The 27,062-nt window shown below is 38.4% G+C and overlaps 1 long non-coding RNA gene across 1 annotated transcript; it reads left to right on the top strand.

Annotated features, from left to right (window-relative positions):
• The first annotated feature begins 829 nt into the window (after positions 1-829).
• On the top strand, positions 830-26,692 carry LOC103096144 (uncharacterized). The gene is made up of 3 exons (XR_461262.2): positions 830-1,055; positions 7,724-7,888; positions 26,512-26,692. It is a non-coding gene; the product is annotated as an uncharacterized LOC103096144 (long non-coding RNA).
• The last annotated feature ends 370 nt before the right edge of the window (positions 26,693-27,062 follow it).

The raw sequence follows: 27,062 nt of genomic DNA, 5'->3' as shown, positions 1-27,062 counted from the left end.
ATCAGATCATTCGAGCTTGAGTGTTCTATTGTATTTTTAATTTAAAATCCAGGAATTTTTTATTTTTTGTTTAAGATTGTCCTTTTATAAAAATCCAAGATTTTGAATTTTGTTCAAGAAAAGATCTTCAAGAAAGAAGCTTGCTAACTCCTCAATCAAGAGAATGAATTGTTGCAAAAAGATGCCGGAAAATCTAAACTACATCAAGAAGATCAAGAATGAACTTTGGATATGGTTGATTGAACTGAACATTGATTGAACATTTATTGTAAATGTATACATTTATGCCAAAAGGGACTGCCCCTAATTTGGCTTTCTGTCAATGCGCCTAGCAAAACATTGGTTTTGCTTTCTTTCTTTTCTATTTCCTCCCTCACTATTCTAATTTCCTCTTAGAAAATTGAATATTGTATATATGTATAGTTAGAAGTGCATTTAGGACTACAAATTGATTATGTCAAATGATCAATGGGGAGACTAGTCTCCCAATGATCATTCAGGGGGGATTGTGAACCTTAAAAATTTCCCAGACCCTACTTCATAAAGCTGGGTTAAGACCATTCCCCAGTTGGGCAGTGAAGGTACTTGATCAGGAATGTGAGAACTCTACTTCACCATACTTAAGCATGCCCTAGGGGAAGAAAAAGTTGTAAACTCTTTGCTGAACAATGAAAAGTACTTAAACTTACAGTAAGACAAAAAAGTTCCTAAGCCATGCCTATTTTTGGATATAATACAAAGGGGTGCTAAGTACCTATAAAGGTCAGGCAATTTGTGAATTTACAAGGAGCAAAGAGCTGAGCAACTTACTCAGAGCTTTCCTGGTGTGAATTACTCAAAAGATTAGTCTTCTTAGGTGTAAACTAAGAATTGTCTGTCCTTTGAAAAACGTCTACTGTGATTGGTAGATGAGAGAACTTAGGGGAGGTGACATAGGAGAAAATTCCCTATATAAGGACAGAACCAGTCTCTTGATGAGAGGCAGAAGAATCCCTCTAAGGAGAAGGATGGCTGGCTGAACTGGTGTCTATATTCTTGCTTGGACAGATCTTGTGGTGAGTAATTAAGGACTGACTGATCTTTTCTCTTAGGGCTTAGGCCTGGGTTGGCCAGGACTGGCCAGGGCTGGCTTATCCTTTTCTCATTATTCCCCTTTTTCTTTCTTTCTCTACTTTTCTTTAATTCCTCATTTGTATTAATTAAAATCTCTATAAAACCCAGCTGACTTGGGTATATTTGAATAATTGGGAATATTTCCCTGGCGACCACCTTATATTTGATTTAAAAACAAAACACTGTAGTGAAAACATATTTCCTGTGGTCACAACTTACTCATCCACTCTTTATATCTATCACAATTTATATCTTCCACTATTTTAATCACTACAGTTTATGATTTCAACCATTTTAATTATTACACTAAGCTTTAGGGGGCTAGGTCAATTGGATGTCCAAATTAAATCTGGCATCAATATGTTGAGCTCCCCACCTCCCAAAAGCAGGAGAATCACCAGGCTGCCTAAGGGGAAAAGAACTAGCAGAGCCTGAGAATGTTGAAGGTCAAAGCTCCCATGCCAATTAATATGGGATCCAGTCTATGAGTAACCATTGTACTACCAGCCTAGATAAACAAGGTAAACCTAGTTGTTGTTTTTAAGCTATATAATAATATAAAAGATTTGGTTGGCAAAAAAAATACATCAAAACAAAAAAACATAAGAACATATTGTTTGATCTACAAATATCTCATTTCATCTTTACATAAAGCCTGTGAGGTAGGTGGTGTTATTCTCCCCATCTTACAGTCTAGGAAACTGAGGCAGATAGACTTTTCTGCTTTTTGTTTGCTTTTTAATCATTTTTCATTTATTTGTTTTTCAATTACATGTAAAACAATTTTTGAAAATTATCATCTGACATTTCTTGATTCAGATTCTCTCCCTCTCTGAGGCTATAAATACCCTGATATAGGTTATACCAGTACTTTAATGCAATACATATTTCCATATTCCTCATGCCATGAAAGAAGACACATATTACATATATGATAAAAAAAACTTATGAAGGAAATAAAGTGAAAATGGTATGCTTTTGATCTGCAATCAGTTCCTTCTATGGTTGTGGAGAACATTTTTCATCATGAATCCCTTGGGGTTGTCTCAGAACCTTGTTTTGCTGATAATAATTGCATCTTTCACAGTTGAACCTCATAAAATGTTTCTGTTATGATATACAGCATCGTCCTGGCTCTACTTCACTTTGTATCAGTTCATCTAACTCTTTCCAGGTTTTTCTGAACTCCTCCTGTTCATCATTTCTTATGATGCAATAGTATTCCATTATGACCATATACCTGTTCAAATCATTCCCTAGTTAATGACTATTCCCTCATTTTCCAATTCTCTGCCACTACCAAAAGAGTTGACATGAATATTTTTGTGGACTTATCATAAAAAAAACTGCTATCCACAGCCAAAGAAGGAACTGTTAGAATCTGATTGCAAATCAAAGCATGCTATCCTTACTTACATTTCTTCATAAGTTTTTATTGTATATATGATATGCATCTTTAGTTACAACATGCAGAATTTGAAAAGATGTATTGCATGAAAGCACTAGAATAACTTATATAAGACTACTAATTGCCTTGGGTATGTGGAGAAAGGAGGAACAGAAACTGAATCGCAAAATGTCAGAAAGCTTAATTGTCAAAAATTGTTTCTACATGTGATTGAAAAAAATAGAATTTAAAAGAGAAAAAATATTTTTGTGTAAGCAAATTCTTTTTTGTTTGTTTTTATTTTACCTTTTGTCTTGGAGTTCCTGCTAAGTTTCAGTTACAAGGCAGAAGAGTATTAAGAGCTAGGCAATTGGGGTTAAGTGACTTGCCCAGGGTCACACAACTAAGTTGCCCCCAGATAGACTTGAAGTAACTTGCCTAGAGTAATATCTGAGATCAGATTTGAACTTAGATCTTCCTGATTCTAGGTCCCAACTTTCTAGCCACTGAGCCACCTAGATATCTCAGAAAGGGGAACAAGTATATCCAAAAATGAGCATGTTATAAGAACCAAATGCATCTAGTTTAAAAAACAGATCTGAAAGATTAGATTAAATTTATGTATTCCTCTTTATTATCTCAGTCAACTTCATTCCACAGAACAATTCTGAAAATGGAACTTCATTAATGAACCAGAGAGAATGACTTTTTCCCAGTTCTCGGGAAAAGGGACATGATCCACAGCAACTATAGCTAAAATGAATTTATCTTTTTCCTATTACATTTTCCTTCCACTCAAGAAGAATGGCTATAGAGAAATGGTTAAAATAAACTACCCTGCTCAGGAACAGAATTGAATTTTTAAACCATCCAAAAGTCTATTACATCTCGCCACAGTGAACAGAATACAAACAATTTCCATGGAAACCCAAAGAAACATCACCTCCAAAGTTGTAATCAGTTTCTAAAACTTCATAAAACCATTTGGTTTAGAATTGAAAAGCCCATAGAACTTATCTATCTACTTCATTCTCATTATAGAAAGGAGGAAACTGAAGCCCCCAAAAAAGAATAAATAAAAGAAACTGGACATAACAGGATGCCCAAAATCACACAAAAATGTTAAGTAGAAGAGCTGGGTGCCAAGCACTATGCTAAGTCCTCAGAATGCAAAATATCTGATCCAATCAAAGTAAAGCCCACGAAGGGTGAGAAGACACTGGTGCTGCTGTTGAGGGTATGATGCTGAAGGAGCAACCAAAAACTACTGGGTCCTTGAAGTCTGTTTATACTGGGTTACTCAGTAACTGCCTTCTATGGCAACTTTCAGCCTTGTTGGAGCCGGCCTGGGGCCCCAAAGATATCTGTAGGACGTCCCATATACTCTGGGTTATGACATATACCCTTTTGGGTTCCCAAGGCTATTTGCTGCAGTGATGTTCTTGGCATTTTGCAGTCATTGAGTTGAGTAATGCTGAAGACCTGCTTGTCATTTGCCTGTTTACTGATCCCTGACACACCAAATTTCCACTCCCTAGCCCTCTGTCACTTCCCTATTGATTCCCATTCATTAATTTACACCTTCCATTTAATACTACCAATTGATCTGTGTCAGAGGGAGATGAACAAGATACATGTGTTTCTCACTACTCCCTAGAAGGAAGACAAACAAGATCTCTTCCATGTATAGAAAAAATGATTGCTTCTTCCCATCCATACACATTCTACATAGGAAGGGATCTATAATGAGAAATAGGCGTGTGTATGCATACAGATCCATACTCAGGGACATGAAATGAAGTGAAGCAGGATATTTCCTATAAGAGTTCAATTTTCATTTTGATGTCACCATGATTTCAAAGATTTTTAATTATTAAATTCTCCATCAGTAGCTTTTCTGTTTTCCAATCATATATTTGTATGATTCAAATTAAAGTACATCTACTTATTATCAAGGTAAGAGAGAGCAAAACAACAAGAAAACCATTCTACTGATATGACACGGGTAAATAGATGAGAGATAAAAAATATATAGATATGGCAGCTAGGTGGCACATTGGATAGAGCACTAGACCTAGAGTCAAGAAGACTCATCTTTCTGAGTTCAAATCTGGTTTCAGGCACTTTCTAGCTATATGACCCTGGAAAGTCATTTAACTTGGTTGACCTCAGTTTCCTCATATGTAAGATGATCTAGGGAAGGAAATGGCAAACCACTCCAGTATTTTTGCCAAGAAAATCCCAAATGGGGTCACAAAGAGTGGGACACAACTGAAACAACTAAACAAAAGAAGAGAAACAGATGGAAAGAGAAAGAGATACATAGATGGGGGGGAGAGAGAGAGAGGGATGGGGGATGGGAATATGGGTAGATAGACAGACATATACATATATGTATGCATGCATATATATATATACTTACATAGATACATAGGCAGGTAGATGGATAGATACATATAGGTATATAGATACATGTATAGATATATAGATGGAAAGAGATACAAAGATACACAAATGGAGAAATAGATTGATACATATAGATATATAGGTGCATAGGTACATGGATAAATACATAAAGAGAAATATAGCTAGCAAGTTAGGCAGATAGATATTAATGGGCATATTAATATCTTTTAGAAAGGAAAAAATAAGTGAGGCAGACTATCTCTGATAGCACAATTCAAGTCTCATTTTGGCATCAACATATACACAATATTTTTAATCTAGAACTTCACTTATTAATATTTCAGTGTATATCAGTTTGATAATTGACCTATCATAGAATCATAAAATTTCAGAATCAGAAGCAATATTGGAGGCCAACTAGTCCATCTCACCCTGGGAAAAGAGAGCTATGATCTCCAATCTGCCCTCTACACAGTCAAGCAAGTGATTTTCCTTAATCAAAGATTCATGGGATTTTTCTGTTGCCACTAGTAAAAAATATAAGCTCTTCCATTTAGCTTTTAAAGTCTGTCACACATTGGTCCCAATGTCTCATCCAGCATGCTTCATTATACATTACCACCTTTCTTGCTCTCCTTTCCAACTATCCTTCTCACTCCTCAAACATGGCACTCTATCTCCTGCCTCTAAGAATTTTTGCAGTCCATCTCCTTCCTCATAGAATCCCTCACTTTCTTCAAGATGCATCCCAAGCACCACTTTCTTCAGGGAGATTTTCCTGAGCCCCCCAAATGCTAATGCCCACAATTTAACTACTTTGCATTTATAAATGTGACTTGCAAATCATTTAACTCCTCTGAAACTTATAACTTTCCCCATTGGTCAACCAATGACACAACCCAGAAGACTAGATGGCATAGTTTGGGTTGAATTCACAATTCTTCCCTTTCTTACCTAGATGCCCTTGGGCAAGTAACTTAAGTCCTCTTGGGCCTCAGTTTCCTCACTTATGAAATGAGATCATACTAGATGATTTCTGAAGTCTTTTCAGCTCCAAATTCCCTGATTCTTTTTTTTTACAAAATTTCCTTTTGATTTTACTGAATTAGACAGATTTCAACAAAAAAGAAATATTCCCCCATGCAATGAACATTTGAAGCCATGAATTTCTAGCGTGTAAAACTATGGATTTCTAGTATGCAAAGCATGTTTCTCAAAGCAGATTTCAAAATTAACATGGATATTATAATAGTTCCCTGCTTGTCTATATCCCCTTTGAATGTCCTCTACTTATTCCTGTGTTTGGGTATAAATCCCATGACTTTATGGAGCTATAAGCTCCTTTCTAACTTTTACTTCCTTTGAAATAATAGTCCAGTTTCTGTCATACTTTTGGATTATGTTTCTTCAATGTTTTAAGTGAGAAAGAATGTATATATAGCAGTCAAGAAGGCTCAGAAGTCTCCTCTCTCCAGGCTATCTGGGTTGGTTCAATAGTCCCACTTATACTAGCTTTGGGGGGAAGAAAGTCCAAGAAGGGGTAGCCATGACTACCACTAACTCAGAGTTCCAGCAGTAATCCTATGAAAGAATTGATCTCCCACTACTATATACTATGGCTCCTGAGTCCCATCAGTGTGCTTACTATTTTAACAAATTTGGCCAAAATAATTTAAAGTATTTTAAACTCTTACCTTCTCTCTTAGAATTAATACTACAGCAGAAGATCAGTAAAGGCTAGGCAATTTGGGTTAAGTGACTTGCCCAGAGGCATACTGATAGGAAGCATATTACACCACATTTGAACCCAGGACATCCTGTTTTCAGGCTGGTGTTCTATCCACTGTGCTTCCTAGTTGCCACTGACTTAATTTTTAAAAACAAAAGTTTAATAATTATGATGATAGTCGTTATTTATATAGCACCTACTACATATCAGGAACTACACTAATCTCCTTACAAATATCATCTTATCTATCCATACAACAACCTGAGAAGATAGCTGCTGTTATTATATCCATTCTACAGTTGAGAAAACTGAGGCAACTTGTCCATGTATGAATAGCTAGTATATGTAGTAAAGGATTTAATCAGGGCAAACTGAATGCAAAAGATGCTGCAAACCAACATTCCACTCAGAACTCCCAAAAACTGGGACTGAACACAGAGGCAGTTGCTGGAGACAGTTGGTGGACCCTGAAGGAGGGAGAGGCAGCTTTTCTCCAGCAGTTAGGAGAGCCCAGAGAGAATATCTGTCTGGTATTTCTGGGATGGACCCAAAGAGCCAGTGGATCCCTCTTCTTTGGTTTTCTTGACATTTCTGCCTGTTCCTACTGCTACTGCTACAGAGAAGTGGATTTCAGCTGTTGTTGGTGACATGTTTCTGGGACTGCTCTTTGAATCAAAGAGGACTCCTGTGTTGTGAGATTCTTTGGACCCTTTTGTCCTTGCCCCTACCAATCCCTCCCTAACTTTAATTAATACTCAAATTAGTTAGTTTAGAATAATTATAGAAAGTTTTAGGGTTTTAAATATCTATTGTGGGTTAGAAGTAACTTATTCCCTGATCCCTTTCCCTTCTCCCTTTAGCTAATTAAACCTTTTTAATTTTTTATATATAGCTAATTTGAATCCCTTCTTTTAAGCCACCTATAACATATATATGAGTCAGATTTGAACTAAAGTCTTCATGACTTCAAGCCCATAACTCTATCCACTGTACTACCTAACTGCCCCTATCTATTTATTAACCAAAAAATGCAACAAGACAAACACTGAACAGAGGCAGATCACCCAACTTTCATCTATTTATTTCAGAAAAACTCTGGCATTCTTGGCAGATGAACAATGATCAAGAAAACCAAAGACAGACTACAATAAGTTACTTCTTCAACCCACCATAGAAGTACAGAAAAATCAGCCAAGGTCTCCCACCAGCAAAGCCCATGCCAGTAGCAGTACCTCTCAACAGTGCCCGAAATGGTAAGGAACACAGCCTGAAATATTTGGTGTCTAAAAGTAGCAAGAATGGAGGGCTCCTCTGTGAAAGCCCCAAGATAGGAAACTTGTAAAGTCCAGGGAGGGACAGGTAGATTGCAAAGAACATAGAGAGTCAGGTGGTCCTGAGTTCAAATGTGACCTCAGATACTTCCCAGCTATGTGAACCTGAGCAAGTCACTTTGGTTTTTTTTTTTTTGTTTTTTGCCTAGCCATTGCATACTCTAAGCCCTTAGAGTATTACTAAGACAGAAAGTAAGAGTTTTTAAAAAGCCCATGTAAAAGCTGCAAACAGAGACAATGAGAGTGACAAGCACAATGCGCAGTCTGCTGACTGCTGATATGGGGAAGAGTTGAAGCCTGGAACTCTGAGACAACACAGAAGATCCTAAGGATTCAGCACTAAAAGGTCGAAGGAGACTGAACCCCAGGAGGTAGAAGTCAGCACAAGAATCTGGGGAACCCAGGATAAGCCAATCATTCTGCCCAAAGATAAGAACTTGACCCTAACACAAATCCCCCAACAAGGAACTAAAGTTTGTGAACTTGGAAATTACTCCACCCTACTTAGACATACTTTAGGGGAAGATAAAGTTGTAGTCTCCTGATTGAACAATGAAAGTACTTAGTTCTCACCTTATAGTGAAGCTAGAACCTTAAGCTAAGTCTATTTTTAGACCTTAATACAAAAAGGTGTTAAGTAACTATGAAGGTTAAATTAATCACAAAAAGGTCAAGTAACTAACAAAAGGTGAGTTTAACAAAGAAGTGTGAAGTAGCTCAAAAGATATGATCTAACCAGAGAAGGTGAGAACTAAAGAATGGGCAGTCCTGGAGAAAAGCATCTGCTGTGATTGGTAGGCGTGAAAATTTAGAGGAGGAGACACAAGAGTGAAAGGTCTATAAAAGAGGAAGAAAAGTTGAGATTTGGAGATTTGAGATTTCAGACTGGCAGTTCAATATTCAGAACTCAGCCTGGAGAAGCTCACTCAGACAGCTTCATTGAGACGGTCTCAAGGTGAAGTGATAAGACTGACTTCCTTTTCCCTTAGGCTCAGGGAGGCCACTTTGGCCAAGGCCTTTAACTCCTGCCTAGCTCAGCCTGAGCCAGAGCAGTTTAGATTAACTCTTTCCTCTCCCCCTCTCTTCTCCTTAATTCCTTCTCTCTATATTAATTAAAATCACCATAATTTCCAGCTGACTTGGGTATTTTGTTATTTTGGGATTTTCCCTGGTGACCAATTAATTTAGATTTTTAAGTCACAATGCTAAAATTATCCTTACAAGTTGGAGGGGTAATCAAAGAAAAGGTGATCCAGAATTTAAAATTATTGTAGATCTAATTCCATAACAACTTTAACAGATACTCTAAGGGGGAAATGGATTTTCCATAAGGCTTACATGAATATCCCAAAAATATGACAATAGATTAAATATTACATAAAAACTCTCGAAGAAAAAGTTAGAATGAACAGAAGTAGCTTAGAAGAAAAAGTAGTAAGCCTTATATAAGAAATGGAATCCAAGAAAACTAAAATAGACCAAAGAGAAATCAATGAGTCGGTAAGAAATGTTAGATTAAAATCAAAAGAATAAAAAATAGAAGATATCTAGTATGAAAAACAACTAACCAGGAAAATAGGTCAAAGAGATATAATTAAAGAATCACTGGACTTAGGGGCATCTGGGTGGCTCTGTGGATAGAGACTCAGGCCTGGAAATGGGAGGTCCAGAGTTCAAATCTGTGACCCAAGATATTTCCTACCTGTGTGAACCTGGGTAAGCACTTAGCCTCCATTGCCCAGCCCTTACCATTCTTCTACCTTGGAACCAATACACAATATTGATTCTAAGATGGAAGGTTAGGATTTTTAAAAATTACTGAACTTAGAGGCAGCTGGGTGGCACAGTGGATAAAGATTCAGGTCTGAATATGAGAGGTCCTGGATTCTATTACCTAAGATATTTCCTAGCTGTGTGACCCTGGGCAAGTCATTTGATCCCAATTGCCTAATCTTTAACTGGTCTTCTGTCTTAGAACTGACACTTAGTATTGGTTTTAGGACAGAAAAATAAGAGTTAAAAACAATAAAGAATCACTGCACTCTCTTAAAAACATATTTTTCAAAGCTTAACCACATATTTCAAGAAATCACAAATGAAAAGTTCCCAGATCTATTGGAACCGAACAGCGAAGAATTGATAGAAGGAATCCGCCAAACACTTCCTAAAGGAAGTTCCAAAAAGAAAAGGCCCAGGAATGCAGAACCAAAATCCAGAGTCCAGAACCACATTAGAGAAAAAATACTGTAAGCATCCTAAAGGAAATAGGACAGTGCCAAGGAACCCTCATCAGAATCACACAAGAGATGCTAAAAGAACATTATCAAGGAGGCACAAACTAAGGATTGCATTGCCTGAGGAAATTTAAATTGGGCTACTAAAGGCCTTGATATCTTTTGTTTTCATTGAGAACAATCTGCTCAACAATTCACTGCTTCTCTGCTCAACTTCTTCTGATCTACCAAGGTAGTGGAGAACCCCTAAACGTGGTACCTGAGGTGCTTTTCCATTATCTCCACCATGACTGGTTTCTGAGGACTTTCCACCTCTCAAGCAAACCTTTTCTCCCATAGTTGGGTTTTCCATTCAGCAGGGGCAAAGCCTTTCCTCCTTCATTCAGTTCTTCTGAGCAGCTTGTCTTCTTCCAGTCAGCTCTACAAAGCAGCAAATAGCAGGGAAAGCTCAGAGATTTTTCCCCCAATATGAACCGAAGGTCTTTCCTTTCCTTTCTGAAAGAAATATCTCCTCTGTGGTAAAGTAGCTTTTTTAAATCACCAAGAAATAGTTCCAGAAACTGATCTGGTATCAATAGCCCTTCATAAGCCTGATTTCAGCCTCATTTGTACTTGTGGCTTGGCTTTTACCATGATCCCATCCTTAGCTCCCCACTTATCCTCAATTTGGCTTCTGTAGCTGCATCTTGACTCAGTTTTACCAAAGTAGATTCCCTCTCAAGCTTAAGCTATTCCATGTAGCTTGAAAACTTAAGGAAACAGAGGTGAGAGAATTAGGGAAGTACAAAGAATATTATATCTACTGACCTCAATATTTCTCCAAAATTCTGTCCTTTCCTGGTTCCTACAGCCCTGGTCTACATGACTAGGTGGAAGACCATGGGTTCATTTCCAGGTCTTAGTTCTTAACACATCCTAGAATTTGATGGTTGGAAGACATCCCAAAGAGCAATGGTGCATTGGCAGTAAGATTGTAGATTTAGAGCTGGGAGAAACCTTACAGCATCCTGTCCATTTCATCCCTTCTCATGGAAGGGCAGTCTCGTGCTCTTAAACACTTTTGTTATGACTCACACCTTTCAATACAGCCCTTAGCTTTCTGGGACTTCCTCAAGGTAAGACGTCAGCCCTGATGGAGCCAGCTCAGAAAGCTAGGGGGAAAAGCACAGAAATGTCGGTCCCTCTGGTTGCACTGTTACATGGGCCCACACAGGTACGATCTACCATGTTTTACAGCCACACATCCCAGACACCCACAACATAATGTTTGCATCTCAGAGTGCCTCAATCTCCTGGAAGCAGTTTGAAGAGCTGCCTAATATAATGTCCTCCCCTGCCTGCTTCAGGTTCAAATGCTGAAAATCCAATTGAGAGTTTCCTGCTTGATTACCTACAATTGATGTGAATCAAAATAAAATCTGTGGTAGAAATCCTCTCTTCTCTTTCCATTTTCATCTGAATTTCTGAGAGTGGAGCAATCTTGTTCTGTGGCAACTTGGGATCACTAGTTCATATTTTTAGAGTTCAAAGGAATGTTAGAGGTCGACTAATCCAATACCACATTTTTAAAAAAGCAATCCTCTCATCTTCCATCTTGTAATCATTACTGAGTATTCATTCCAGGGCAGAAGGGCTACAAGGGCTAGGCAATTGGGGTTTAGTGACTTGCTCAGGATCACACAGCTAGAGAGCATCTGAGGTCAACTTTGAACCCAGAACCTACTGCCCCAATCCTCTGAGCCACCCAGCTGCCCCCCACCATCATTTTTTAAGTGAGTAGATCAAGGACTCAAAAGCCAGGTGATTTGTCTAAGGTCATACAGATAACAGGTAAGTAGCATTAAAAATTTTAACCCAGATCCTCCAAACCAGCCCTCTTGGAGACAAAAACCCAGGGCAATTTCCCCCACAGTCAGTCAGTCAATAAACATTTATTAAGTGCCAACTACAATCCAGGAACTGGACTAAGTACTGGAGATAGAAAGAAAGTCAAAAATAATATCTGCCCTTGAGAAGTTCACATATACCTCCACAGTTAACCATTAGCTCATAACCCATAAAAATTATTAAAAATAAGAGCTTTTCTCCTAATTTCCCTGCATTCTTGATCATTGCCATCTCAGCTTTGTTATATCCCAAGTATAATAAGGAAGCAATTCATCTTTGGGGCCTCAGAAGCCATAAAACCATCAAATGGTACCATCTGTTAGATGGGGTGGGAGGAGAGAGCCCAATGATTCTGGATCCCAAGGCGGGTAAGAATTAAAGGTTTACAGAGTTGATTATTTAACTGGTGCTTTGGGGGAGAGACAGCACTAAAAAGAAAGAGCTCAGTTTTATGGAACTAGGGAGCAGGGGAAAGAGTGCTAAGACACAAAACCCCTGAAGGATTGTGTATTATAAGAGATAAAAGCCAGCCATGTTCTTAACAGTACACTGTGAATGCTCGTTCCTTCTCTGAACTCTTCACATATAAAGAGGAGTCATCGTGGCAGTAATAATAAAGATGATATTAATAATAGTGGCAAATTCAAAGACACATTTAGGACAATTGTTCTCTTGCACAGGGTAGTGATCAATCCCAGGAACAAATTTCTCTCTGCAGCATCCGCCCACACAAGACCCAGAATGGCTGTCTCTGAGTGGAATGAGTCACCCAGCAAAGGGGGAGAACGATGAGAAGGGAGCAGTTATTATACATGCAGCAATAGCTCAGCAGATGAAATGGGCTTTATTTCATGACAGCCCTGTGAAAAAACAGCTTTGGAAGGCTAGTACAACAGCAAGAAGAACCACAAGATCTGACCTTTATATAGTGCTCTTTTGCATACACCATCTCATTTGATCCACATAGTAACTGGGTTGGGTATTAGTATTATTATTGTTATTGCTATCCCCATTTTACAGAAACTAAGGTCCAGAAAGGTGATGTGAGTTGCCAAGGGACTGAATTAAACCCCCAAATCTCCTCATGTAAGGGTGAGGATTCAACCCCTCATCTCAATTAATGTAATCCTAGAAGACACCTCACCTGAATCAGTAGAGTAAACCTTTAGGAGGCATTTATACATTCTCTAACAACCTCACCACAATGTGTAAGTAAGCTATTAATCCATTTGAGAGGATTATAGGGCTTAGATAATTGGAGGAAAGCAAATGACATCACCAAGGAAATATCTCATGATTGACCGAAAGAATCAGATCCATCCCTGCATCCATATATAAAAATAGATATTAACCCAGCAGTAGGCTTGTCAAACAGTGCATAGAGCAAAAAGTGAAGGATTCCAAGATAGGGAGTTGAAGATTGCAGAGTTGGAGTCAGGCTTCTGAGAGGGAATTGCTATTGGTAGGGGAGAAAAAACACTCTCTCTCCCTCCATCTATCCCTCCCTCCTTCTTTCTCCTCTCTCTCTCTGTCTCTCTCTCTCTCTCAACTTCTCTCTCTCAACCTCTCTCTCTCAACTTCACTCTCTATCTCTTAACTCCTCTCTCTCAACCTCTCTCAATATCCCCCTCAACCTCTCTCTCTCCCTCTCTTAACCTCTCTCTCTCAAACTCTCTTAATCTCTCTATCAACTTCTTTCTCTCCCTCTCAATCTCCCTCTCTCTCTCTCTCCCTCTGTCTTAACCTCTCTCTCTCAACCTTTCTCTCAACATCCCTCTCAAACTCTCTCTATATCTCTCAAACTCTCTTTCTCTCAACCTCTCTCTCTTAATTTCCCTCTTTCAGTCTACCCACCCCCACCAATATTGACCGTATCATCATCACTGTCTATGGTCAATATTAATCATGTCATCATCAATCATCAGGAGTAACTATAGATTGGGGTTTCAAAGACAGTAACATTTAAATAGAAAAAATCACAAAACATTAGACCAACTTAGGGCATATCTGTCTAGAAAGAGAGTAACACAGAGAGGAAAACTGCATATGAAAAGACCACCACCCAAGTGGAAGCAACTTCAAGAAGAAGCTTGCACCAGAGAAGAATTAGAAGAAAGTTCTTCCAAATCATGAAGTAGTATTATCCTTTTGCCACATGTGTAACCCTATATATATGCTTCACTGCTGTTATACTCCAAATTTTGACCCAATCTTTCCATGGATCTGTGTATTTATGGCAAAATTGTCCTGGGCTTTTTTTTTGAAGGGAGGATGTTTTGTACCAAGTGTTCTTATTGTATCACCATAGCAAATGTGTTTGCTAAAAGCTAATTGAGTTTACCTGCTGATTATTAATAGAAAGCATACCAGTTGGGGCATGTGAGTAGCCGAAAAAGAAAAAAAAAACCTCAGCTCCTCCCCTAAGATCCTGAGCAGAAGTGGTAGCCACAATGGGGGGACAACAGCATGAGAGTAAAAGTGCAAGTTGGGAAAGTGACCCAAGGGGAGATGCTAAATTGATTTAACCACATTGCTTCTGTCTCTAGAAGAAAGTCTCTACTGCCAAACCTAACAGTTGCCAGGCAAGAGGGGTTTCTTCCTTTATTTTCTTGCCTTTAGCTACAAAATCAGAACTACTAGTATTGGGCATTTTAGGCTGCCTCATATCAAGTGACAACATTCGTACAACCCAGTGGAATTACTTGTTGGTTCTAGGAGGGGGAGAGAAGAGGAGAGAGAAAGAAGATGAATCATGTAGACATGGAAAACTATTTTTAAACTTAGGTTGCTTCAGGTAGCCAACATGTGAAGAAGAATGTACTTCCTCTTCTGGAAGGAAGTCTTCTCCCTGGACTGCTGGAAGTTCCTTCTCATGGCAACTATGATACCCACACAATAACTACATCATCATGTGCCAATGCCATGATCATACACAACCCAATGATCCCACCCTGCCACCATCAGGGTCCTATCACTGGCTCCTACAGAACCCATAGTAGGCATGGGCAAGATTCTCAGGGCAGGGGTGTGGAGGAGGGAGAAGCAGGCTATCCCTTCCCTTCATATACCTATAGCAGCAGTCAAATCATCCATTGCGCCACTGTGCCACCCAAATGAATTTTCCCCAAGCACAAGAATTCTGCTCCAGTCCAACTCTGAACCCTGGTAAATGATAACTAGTTCACCTTTAATCCCCAAATGGGTCCTAGGCAAACCTGTGTTCCCTTAATTCAATCAATACAAAGCCAAGTTTAAAAAATCTTTACTACATAATTAAGGGAAAAGACAAGATAAGACCAAAAAGTCCATTAAGTTCACAAAATATCTCCCCTAATTCTTCTTTTCCTTCCCTTCATTTTCCATAAGCATTAAGTATTCATTCTCAAAGGCTAGGTGAACTTCTTACAGGCTCAGAACATACTAAAATGAAAGGAAAATGGCACGCACATACACACACATATATAATATAAATAATCATTTCAAAAACTCAATGTACAAGAGTAGGAAAAAATTCACATGGGGCATTTCTACACTTTAGTGGTAGAGCAAGTTAATGATAGGTTGTTTCATCTTACAGTTCAAATAAATCTGTGCTTCTATTTTGCTATCTGTTGCTTTTTTGAAATGGGGAAAAACAACTTGGTATTCTGGCCATCCTTAACAAAGGGCACAAAATTCATTTTAGTATTCAATGGACTTGTCTAACTGTCATGTTCAAAAACGAATCCCAGTATCTACAATTTCTGTGTGTATGTATGTGTGTGTGTGTGTGTTTCCCCTCTGTGATACACATTCCAAGTGGGAGGGGTATGGATTTAGAGTCAGAAGTGATGATAAATGAGCGATATATAAATATACCCATATTTAAGTAGAGAATTCTCAAGAGTGACAAAGGATAAAGCCATTGTTGGCTATTTTCTTTACTTCATCAGTTCCTCCAAACTCAGAGCTGACTGTGCTCTGAAATAGACTTGGAACAGTCTATAGTTCTTTCAAAAGTGAATTCTCTTCCTTCTTTGCCCAATGAGTTCTATTCTTAAAGTCAGTCACTAAATAGATGGTGCTAAAATAAATGGTACTCGTCCATAAGAAAGTTATAAGTGGGGAACTCCATTCCTGACCAAGGACTTGGCATCAAAGACACTCAGAGAGATGCCTGATGGTTTTTTTAAAGTAAATATCAAACAAGTCTCACCCTTTATAAACATTTAAGATAGCAAAATTATGCTGCGAGCTATATAGCTGGAATAGGACATAGAGATCACTTTATCCAACCCTTATCCTACCACTCCCCAGTTTATAAATAAGAAAAAATGAGGAATGAAATTACTTTCCCAAGGTTACATAATTGATTACTGTAATAGCAAATCTGAGCCAGAACCCAGGTCTCACTATTCCCTAGTCCAGTGCTCCTTCACTTGCAAAAAATTCCCACAAGACGAACATAAATTCATGGATCTTGTATTAAGTATTCCTGCTCTAGAGAGCAGAGTGGATAGAATGGTAAGGCTATAAAAGGGACCTAAGTTCAAATCTGGTCTCATATACTTAATAGCTTTTGACCATGGGCAAGTCACTTAATCTGTTTGCCTCAGTTTCCTCAACTGTAAATTTGGGATAATAATAGCAACTACTTCATAAGGCTGCTGTGAGGAATAAATGAGATATTCGTAGAGGGCTTAGCACAATACCTAGCCCCTGGTAGGTACTTTATAAAACCTTATTCTCTTCCCTTCCCTTTTCCCCCCACTCTAAGTTTTTATTAGCATTCCAAGGGAATAGTATAACAATTTGGACCATATATTTGTTATCCTTTGCTCTTGCTATATGACCTCCCTTTCCAATCCAGCATTTCCTCTGTAATATTTCTTACAAGGCTTCTTGAACACAAGTCATTCTTAGCAATATGCTTCAGCCTACAAGCATCTGTCATGCATCTATCTCTCCATTGCTTTTTGGGTCTCCTTGAAATTAGGATTCTTCAAAGAATGGGACATTCCATTATTCACAATCATATAACAACCCTTGGTAGGATATCAGGTGCTAATGAGTACGGTATATAGATTCATAAAATTCTGAGTTGGAAGGAATCTTAGAGATCATCTAGTCCAGAGATCAGCAAACTAGAACCCAATTTCCCAGCCAAATCCAGCCCACAGACTGGTTTTGGATAATTCATGAGCTAAGAATGGTTCTTGCCTTTTTAAGTAAAGTTTTGTTGTATTTTAAAATATAAGAACCATTCTTAGCTCTTGGACTGCACAAAATCAGACTGTGGCTGGCAGATTTGGTACTCCTGCTATAGTTTAGGAAGGGGGGAAGAAGACAGAATTTGGCAAGCTGAAAAAAAATTTTTTATCTTAAAAATAGGATGAGAAAATGTCATGCTATTTGACATTTGCTAAAAATCTAAGTGGGGCAGCTAGTCAGCTCAGTGATAAAGGGCTGGGCCTGGAGTCAGGAAGTCTCATCTTCCTGAGTTCAAATCTGGCCTCAGATACTAGCTTGTGACCCTGGACAGGTCACTTAGCCCTGTTAGCCTTAGTTTCCTTATCAGTAAAATGACCCAGAAAATGAAATGACAAATCAATCCAGTATATTTGCCAAGTGATCCCAATAGGGTCACAAAGAGTTAGCCATGACTGAAAAACAACTAAACAAAAACAACAAAAATCTGAGTGTATCTTATCTGTGAAATTCCACGAACCAAATGATCAAAAAAGGAAATAAAGTTAGTCTGTTGTGATCATTTCTTAATCAAACTGCTAGATAGGAGCAATCGATTACCTTTCTAAATGCTCAGAAAACCATTCCTTTCAGTAAATATTTTAGAATTTTGCCAGGAGTAAAAGTGAAATTTATATGTCTGAATTCAATCTGAAGACTCTAACTTCTTCCCTTTTTGAAAAATCATGATAATATGTGCCCATCTCTAGTTCTGTGATATTTTTCTTATTTGCCATGATTTTTCAAAGAGTGACTATTATGAGACTGTCCATAATTCTCCATCAATTATCTTATTAATTAGGCTACAACTCCCTAAATACATTAAGGGCCAAAGTCTTCTTTTCAGGCAGGGATTTTTCAATAGCCTGAATCCCACTAAGTAAATAATTTTATTTCAAAGAAAGAGATAAATTATTAAAATTCATATTATATTTTACATATAGTATTATATATACTGTATGCTAAAAATTGAATGTTTTTTAAACTCTTTGCCAATATTAAGTATCATTCCCAAGGCAGAAGAGTGATGAGGGTTAGGCAAGTGAGGTTAAGGGACTTACCCAGGGTCATATAGCTAAGAAGTATCTGAGACCAGATTTGAACCTAAGTCTCTAGGTCTTGCCTAGCTGCCCCTAAGATGAGCAATTTTTTTTAAAGAACACATCTATAATATTTGTGTTCGCTATTTAGGAAAGATCCTGATATGCCCAAAAGACTGCCACTAAGATAATTAAAAAGCTTCCAGTTCAAGCCAGATGAGGATCAGCTTAAGGAATTGGGAATATTTATTTGGAGAAGATGATTTAAAGAGGATTTAATAGCTGTCATCAAGAATTTAAAAGTCTATAATGAGGAAGAAGGGATCCAACCTGTTCTACTTGGCTCCACAGTTCTTAGCTAAGCAGTTAGGTGTGTAGTGAGATAGAAGACTTCATAAATCTTGACTCCAGTAATTACCAGCTGTGTAACCCTGGGCAAGTTATGGAACTTCTCTGATTCTCATTTTCCTCATCTGAAAAAAATGAAGATGATAACAGCTTCTACTTCACATAGTTATTGAGATAGAGCACCCCTAGGACCTGGAGTCAGAAGGACTCTTCTTCATAAATTCAAATCTGACTCCAGACACTTACTAGTTGTGTCACCCTGGGCAAGTCACTTAACCCTGTTTATCTCCATTTCTTCATCTGTAAAATTTGCTAGAGAAGGAAATGGCAAACCACTCTAGTATCTTTGCCAAGAAAGCCCCAAATAGGGTCACAAAAAGTCTGACATGATTGAACAATAATTAATTATTATTAACAAAATAATTAATAATAGAAATTATTATTAATACTAATAACTAAGATAACAATTATCATTATGAGGATTAAGTAAGTTAATACATGTAAAACAGTTTCAAACTTAAAAGTGCTATAGAAATGTTAGTTATGATTATGAGCTAACTACACACAATAAATAAAAGTAGCAGAGAAGTAATTTGGGGCTCAATGTAAGATAAAAATTCCAAATAATTGAGTTTTCCAAAAATATAACGGGTGAGGTCAAGAGTTATTGGCTTCCCTTTCATACAATGTCTTCATCCAGAGATTAAATGAATACTGGGTTAGCGGTATTTTAGAGGAAATATTTGGTCAGTTGTATTGCCTTTTGCAAAGACCAGTGGGTCTTAGAGTTAAAATTAGATGGATCCTCAGGAGGTATCTGACCCAACTCCCTCACTCAACAGATGATGAAATGGGAAGTAGACAATTCAACTGGCACTCCCAAAGTCCTACAACTAGTAAGCAGCAGACTCAAGATTGGAATAAGTCTTCTGATTTCCAATTCCCTGCCTTCAACGTCTCCCCAGACTCTCACGGCAGGTGGGGAACCAGGATCAGGAGTGGTCCTATTCTGCCATCCCCATATGGTCAGATTTCATCTCGTAAACACAAAGGAAGTCTAGTCTTATGCTAAAAGGATAACGAGCAATGAGCTGAGTCTGAACAGAATTTGTTGTGTCCTCTCTGCTTCCACAGAGAATACAGAGTGAGTGGGGCAAGGTAGGGACTTGGTATTGTGTGTGTGCTAAAGGAGATAGAGCATTTCCAGGAGACAAGAAAGGGACAAGGCAAGTGGGAAGAGGATGGTACAGATGGAGGAAAAACAAAGCTCACGCTGTCATACCAAGAGTTAGCTACCCACGTGTGGGGCTGACCAGCTAAAAAAGAGTGGTGAAACATAACTATCTCTTCCCACTGCAATTTTCAGCTTGGGTTTCTCTCAGTGACAAGATAAGGTCAAGGCTTGAAATAAATGCAGAGAGCTGTGTTTCCTCAACACTGAAATATCACATATAGTGTCAGATACAGACCACAAGTCTTTCTGGTCACTTAAAGGAACAGTGCAAAAATAAACTAACAAGCAAAGAAATACATAAATGAATGAATGGATAGATAAATAAACAGACAAGTGGATCGATTAATTCACTGAGAAGTAAATGAAAAATAAATGGATGAATGAAGGAACTCAACTCAAATGGATAGTCCCCAATTTCTGAAGTTGGATTTCAAAAATGCATTAAAAATTGCTAGTACAATACATACTGGTCAGGAACCAAGGAGTTTCCTTTTATTCTCATTTCATATTACCCGTCTCTGGTATATTCTTGCTAGATTTTCGTGTTCTCATTTATCTCATAAATAAACTGAACCCTATAGACCCAAGTTGGTCACTTCCTAACTATGTGACTCTGGAATAGCCATTTCATCTCTCTTGGCCTCAGTTTCCTTATACATATAATAGGATGGTTGGATAAGAGGATTATTAAAGTGCCTGCAAGTTCAAAATCCTAAGATTCTGCTCTTGTGTGTAGTGTCTGTGTAAGGAAGGGGGAAAAAAAAGACCAAGAAAGTGCTAGAGGAAGTCACAAGATAAAATAGTAAGGGCAAAAGGGAGACAATAGAGACAGTGATCCAGTAACAAAACCCTGAATTATCCTCTTTGAAGCCAAGATGTCTCAGGGATCCAAGATGAAGAATCTTCTTAATTATCATTTAGGGTTCAGTGATCAATGAAGGTCCAGAAAATCATGAAAAGAGATGTCACGGGGCCAAGTCCTTGGACCAGTTCCAAGAGGAGCAGTCACTGCCCCAGGATGCTGAGCTGATGGCCTAAGTTTGAATCTTTCATAAAAGTCTGTCTTGACTAGGAATTATAGCTATCTAGAAAGAAGGAACCCACCATCCATAGCATAGCCTGAGCTCTTCAGAAGGCTTCCTAACTGGTCTCCATGTCTCTTCCCCTCTCTGATCCACCCCCCTACAATTGCGAAATTGTTCGTTATGCCTTAACAAATATGAGTATCATCACCTCTCCGTATTCCAAAAGCTTTGATGGTTCTCTTTTGCCTCTAATAAAAATATAAAATCTTCCTCTTAATGTCAACAATCCCATAATCTTGTTCACGCCAACTTTTACAGTTATATTTCATATTACTCTCCACAATACTCTCCATCCCAGTCAAACTGCCTGGTACACAACACACCATCTTCAACCTCAATGCCTTTGTATCAGTGTTCTCTAATGCCCAAAATGTAGTTGTTCCTCTCCCCCCCTTGTAGAATTCCCAGCTTCCTTCAAGGCATTTCTCAGGTTTCACCTCTTACATGAAGTCCTTCTCTATCTCTTAGTTATTAAGAGTCTTGATTTTACCTTGAGGTTCCCTCATATTACTTTGTACATCTTGTGTGATTACTCATTTATCCACTGGTTGTATCCTCATAGTAAAATATAACTTCCTACATTTGAAGTAAATCATCTTTATCTGCCTTCTCACTCAGGGCCACCCTCTTTCCAACTCCATCTTCCTGGAACAGGAGAAGATGAAGAAGTAAAGGAAGCAAGGTGTGAACTGGAAATATTATTGTCTGGAAACTCCCCCTCCAGAATACATAAATTTTTAATGGATTGCTGGGAAGGAATGAAAAAACTCTAAATAATCAATGTAGACAAAGATATGACTACTCCAAATCATTTGTACAAATGAAGTACAGTCATGCACCAGATTATATTGGGTTTCTAATTACCTACTTTCAGCATACTATCCAAAGCTCTGTGAGTGAGGACACTATTCCCATTGACTTTTGGGGAAAAAGGAGAGGCAGCTAGGTAGCACAGCAGGTAGAGTACCAAGCATGAAGTCAGGAGAACCTGGGTCCAAATCTAGCTTCAGACACTTCCTACTTGTGTGACCCTGGTCCATTTGAGTTGAGTTCCTTCATTCATCCATTTATTTTTCATTTATTTATCAGTGAATTAATCAATCCTGATTGCCTAGCCTTTGCCCTAAATGGCATACTTTTAAGTTTAAACTACAATATTAAATTTTCCTCCATAATTTTTGAGATATAGAATCAAAAAGTAAATAAATAAGCTAAGCTCTGATTTTTATGGTTTGTTGATTTTCAAGGTATAAATGGTCACACTGAAAGTTTAACAGGCTCTGTTGAGTCAGTTCAAGCTGGTTCTAACACACTCCTGCTCCTACCTCTCTGACTCTTCCTTCTTGGTCTCCTTTGGTTACTTATTTTCCTCCCACTTCCCCCAAGAATAGATGCCCCTACACTTATCCTTAGTCTTCTCTTTTCTGCTTTTTTCACTTGGAAATCTTACTCTTTCTTGAGATTTAAATTTAGAAGGACCTTAGAGATTGTCTAATCCCATCCCAATATTGCATAGATAAAGATAAATGGTTCTCAGGAACATCAAGTGGCAAATGATGTCACACAGGTAGCAAGTAAAACTCCATACCTTCAGGTATTACCTCTCTGAAAACTTCAACTCATTCCTCTTCCTAATTTCCCTATTTCTATAAGGGAAACCACCATATTTCTGGTTTCCCTAATGGGTCATCTCAATGTCATCCTGATCATTTTTTCAGCCATATCCAATGGACAGAAAGAAAAGATAGACAAAAAATAGTCAATATGGATAGATTGAAGAGAGGAATAGAATATGGATAGAAATAAATATATAGAATGATATGGATAGATGAGATGGATAGATAAATTGAAGATGCAAAAATAGAGATAGGGAGATGGATGGATAGATAGATAGATAGATAGATAGATAGATAGATAGATAGATAGATAGATAGATAAGTAGGTAGAGAGATAGATGGATGGATGGATGGATGGATGGATGGATGGATGGATGGATGGATGGATGGATGGATGGATGGATGGATGGAGAGAGAGACAGAGAGAGAGACAGAGAGAGAGAGAAATGGATGGATGAATAGATAGATAGGAAAGAGGGGTTGAGAGCAAGACAGAAAGAGACAGAGACAGAGACAGACCGAGAGAGAGAGACACTGAGAGAGAGATGGAATATGATCAATAAAGAGAATGATGGACTTGGGAACAGTTTGTGAAGTCACTCTTCGAATAAAAGGCAGTATGGTGGCTAGATGGCTCAACAGATTGAGAGCCAGGCCCAGAGACAGGAGATCTTGGGTTCAAATCTACCTCTGATACTTCCTAACTGTGTGACCCCGGGAAAGTCACTTTACCCCCATTGCCTAGCCCTTACCATTATTCTGTGGTTTTAGAACCAATTAGAATAAATATACAATATTGATTTGAAAATGGAAGGTAAGGGTTTAAAAAAAAAGGCAGCAGATAGAGTGCTATAGTGGAAACAAGATGAATTGAATTCAAATGTCGCAGCCATGAGATCTTAGACAAGTCACTTACCTCTTCTCAGCCTCAGTTTCCTCACCTGGGAAATGAAAATATAATAACACCAAGTTCACAAGGTTGTTGTTGTGAGGATCAAATGAGGTAATATATGTAAAGTTTAAACTTTATAATGCTGTATAAGTGCAAGCTATTGTTCTATAAACATATTATGAATGTTGGGATCGAGGTAAATAAGGAATATGAACAAATATGAAATTCACTAAACATTGAAAACTCTTTACAACATAGCCCAACCCTCCCTGTCCAGATTTATTGCATTCTTCCCTTCTATCCCAAATACTGTCCAGTCAAACTACCCCTTCTTGCTTTTCCTTTTACCTAACAGACCACTTTCTTCTGCCCCTCTGTCTGTATCTACTTTATCCATCCCTAGAACACACTATTTCTCCCCTCTCTCTTAAATTCCTAGCTTCCTTCAAACCTCGAGGGTTTTGTCATCAAACACCACCTTCAACATGAGACCTTTCCTGATTTCCTCAGCTTCTAGTGTCTTCCCCCTAAAATTATCTTGTATTTATTTCTTATCTTTTATATATATATATATATATATATACATATATATATATATTTCATATATCTGTGTATTATCTCTCCTTGCTAAAGCATAAGCCCCTTGAGGGCACAGACTGCTTCACTTTTGTCTTTGTGCCCCCAAAGTAAACCATACAGCCTGATACATGTTGTTGTTTAGTCATTTTCAGTCACGTCCAATTCTTCCTGACTCCATTTGGATGTGTCTTGGCAAAGATACTCGAATGGCTTGCCATTTCCTTCTCTAGCTCATTTTACACACAAGAAATCTGAGGCCAACAAGGTTAAGTGACTTTCCTGAGGTCAATTAGCTTAGCAAGTGTCTGAAGCCAGATTTGAACTCAGGAAATTGGATCTATCTGACTCCAATCCAGTGACTCTATTCACTGTGCCACTTAGCTACCCCATCCGGATAGATAGTAGAAGATTAATAAATGCTGCAGATAGACTCACAGATCTCTACATCTAGGACAGATGAGAGAAAGGATATAATACTGGAAGATACAGTAGACTTGGAGTTAGAAAACCTTGGATCAAATCTTGGTTTGTTCCCTACACTTATTAGCCATTTTACTGTGTAAGTTACTTAACCCCTATGAGCCTCAGTTTCCTCCTCTATAAAATGGGGACAGTAATGAATGTACTACTGTCTTACAGGTATATCATGAGGTGAGTACTTTATCTACCTTAAGATGCTGTATGCATGTAAGCTATTTTTATTTCACACTTGAAATCCATTTTTATATTTCCATTTTTCTACTGGGCATCTCTTCTTTGATGTAACTCAGATCACCTTTGATCTTTCCCTCTCCTTAATCCATGACTAGTCCTACCAATTGTACCCTGGAAATAAGTTTTTTAACCCTCACCTTCCATCTTCAAATTAATACTAAGTATTGGTTCCAAGGCAGAAGAGTAATAAGGGCCAGACAATCTGAGTTAAATGATTTCCCCAGGGTCATCCAGCTAAGAAGGGTCTGAGGCCATATTTGAACCCAGAAACTTCCATCTCCAGGCTTGAATCTCTATCCACTGAGCCACCTAGCTGTCCCCTGGAAATATATCTTTTATCTCTCTTCTCTACTCACATTAGCATCACACTAGTTCAAGCCCCCATTACCTCTCACTCAGACTATTAAAATAACCTTAGAGCTTGCCTCCTGATTCTCTTCTCTACAATACTACACACAGATGCCAAAATAATCCTCCTAATGTACAAGTCTAACCAAGTCAATTCCCTGCCCAAAAACATTCAGTCTTTTGCCCATTGTCTTCAAGGCCATCCACAGCTGGATACAATCCACCTTTCCCAGCTTATTGTTCATTGATGCTCCTTAAGCACTCTGTCAAGCCAAGCTGGTCTGCTAACAATTCTCCCTGTCTTGTACTGCCCTCTCCAGTCACTGTGGATTCACACAGGTCATTCCCCGTCACTAGAAGACATTCCCTAAATATCTCTGCCTGCAGAAATCTTCCTCTTCCTCTACTTCCCCAGGAAGGTTTTCCTCATCCTCATAGGAGAAAATCCTATCTCCTTCCTCACATTTCTCATGGCATTTTACAGTCTACCATAGTAGAATAGTACATTTATTTGTGTAGACATCTTATTCCCCATATCAGACTGTAATGGTTCTTAAATTGAATCAAATGAGCTTGGCCACATTGATACTACAAGCATGCAGACCCTTGAACAACTCTTAAATAAATCCTTATTGTAATAAATACAGATTTATCACATATGAGAGCAAGAAAGGAAATGAGCAGAGAATTGTGGGATGTTGTATATCATAGACTTCTCTCCTCCCTTATTCAAGGAAGATTCCCCAGAGGAAGAAGGATTTCAGAAGCACTTTAAGTGCTAGGTAGAAGAGAGAATGATGAGCTAAAACAAGGAAATAATTGTAGGTACTGATAATAGCTTTGGAGTAGGCTTTAGGGATGAAAAGAGCACTGAGCAAATGTGCTGTGGGAAGAACAAAAGGGCATAGACCTTGAAGGAAGGGAAAACAAGAAAAGTGAACAACCGAGCAGAATGTCACTGGGGCAATGACAAGAAGTGCCGCTAGTATATCCATTCTATAGATAGGTAAGTAGCACCTTGAGGGGTAATGAGATTTGCTCAGACACATAAGTAATAAGATTATCTTCCCTTCAAGCAACATTTCTCTCTCTTTTTTTTTTCAAACCCTTACCTATGGTCTTATAATCAGTACTGTGTATTTGGTTCCAAGGCAGAAGAGCAACAAGGGCTAGGCAATGGGGTTAAGTGACTTGCCCAGGGTCTAGGAAGGTGTCTGATGCCAAATTTGAACCCAGAACCTCTTTTTCCTCTAAGCGTGGCTCTCAATCTGCTGAGCTCCCTAGCTGCCCTTCTCAAGCAATAATTTTTATGATGATCTAATTTGATTTCTTTCATTGATAGGTTTCATGCAGATACAGGATTGAACTGCTGGTCCAAAGAGGTATAAGAATACTCTACACTTTCTCTAACTTCACTGACCTTGGTCCCTTACTAGGAAGAGATGGAGAAAGGAAGAAGGCTGACTCCCAGATGCTTACTGCTTGTTTACTTCAAACTTACACTGGAAATTCACAGTTACTTGGTAATATTGACATCTTTGGGGAGAGAGAGAAAGGGAAAGAGGGAAACAAAGAGGGGAGAGACAGACAGAGACGGAGAAGGCAAAGAGAAGAGAGAGGAAGGGACAAGAAGAGGGGGAGAGAGGCAAAAAGAGGAGGAAGAAAGGGAGGGAGGGAGAGACAGAGACAGAGAGAAGGAAACAGAGACAGAAAGAGAAACAAAGAGACAAAGACAGAGCTGGCAGGAACTATCACCCTTGTTCTGACTCACTTAAAAATAGAATATGAGTTGGAAAGGAACTCAAGAGCCATGTAGCCCAACCCATACCCAAAACAAACCCCACTATAACATAAGAAATAAGTGGTTATTGTGCATCTGCTTGAAACCCCACC

The sequence above is a fragment of the Monodelphis domestica genome, chromosome 2, assembly GCF_027887165.1.
Source record: "Monodelphis domestica isolate mMonDom1 chromosome 2, mMonDom1.pri, whole genome shotgun sequence".
NCBI lineage: Eukaryota > Metazoa > Chordata > Mammalia > Didelphimorphia > Didelphidae > Monodelphis > Monodelphis domestica.
This window is presented reverse-complemented; position numbering and strand designations above follow the sequence as displayed.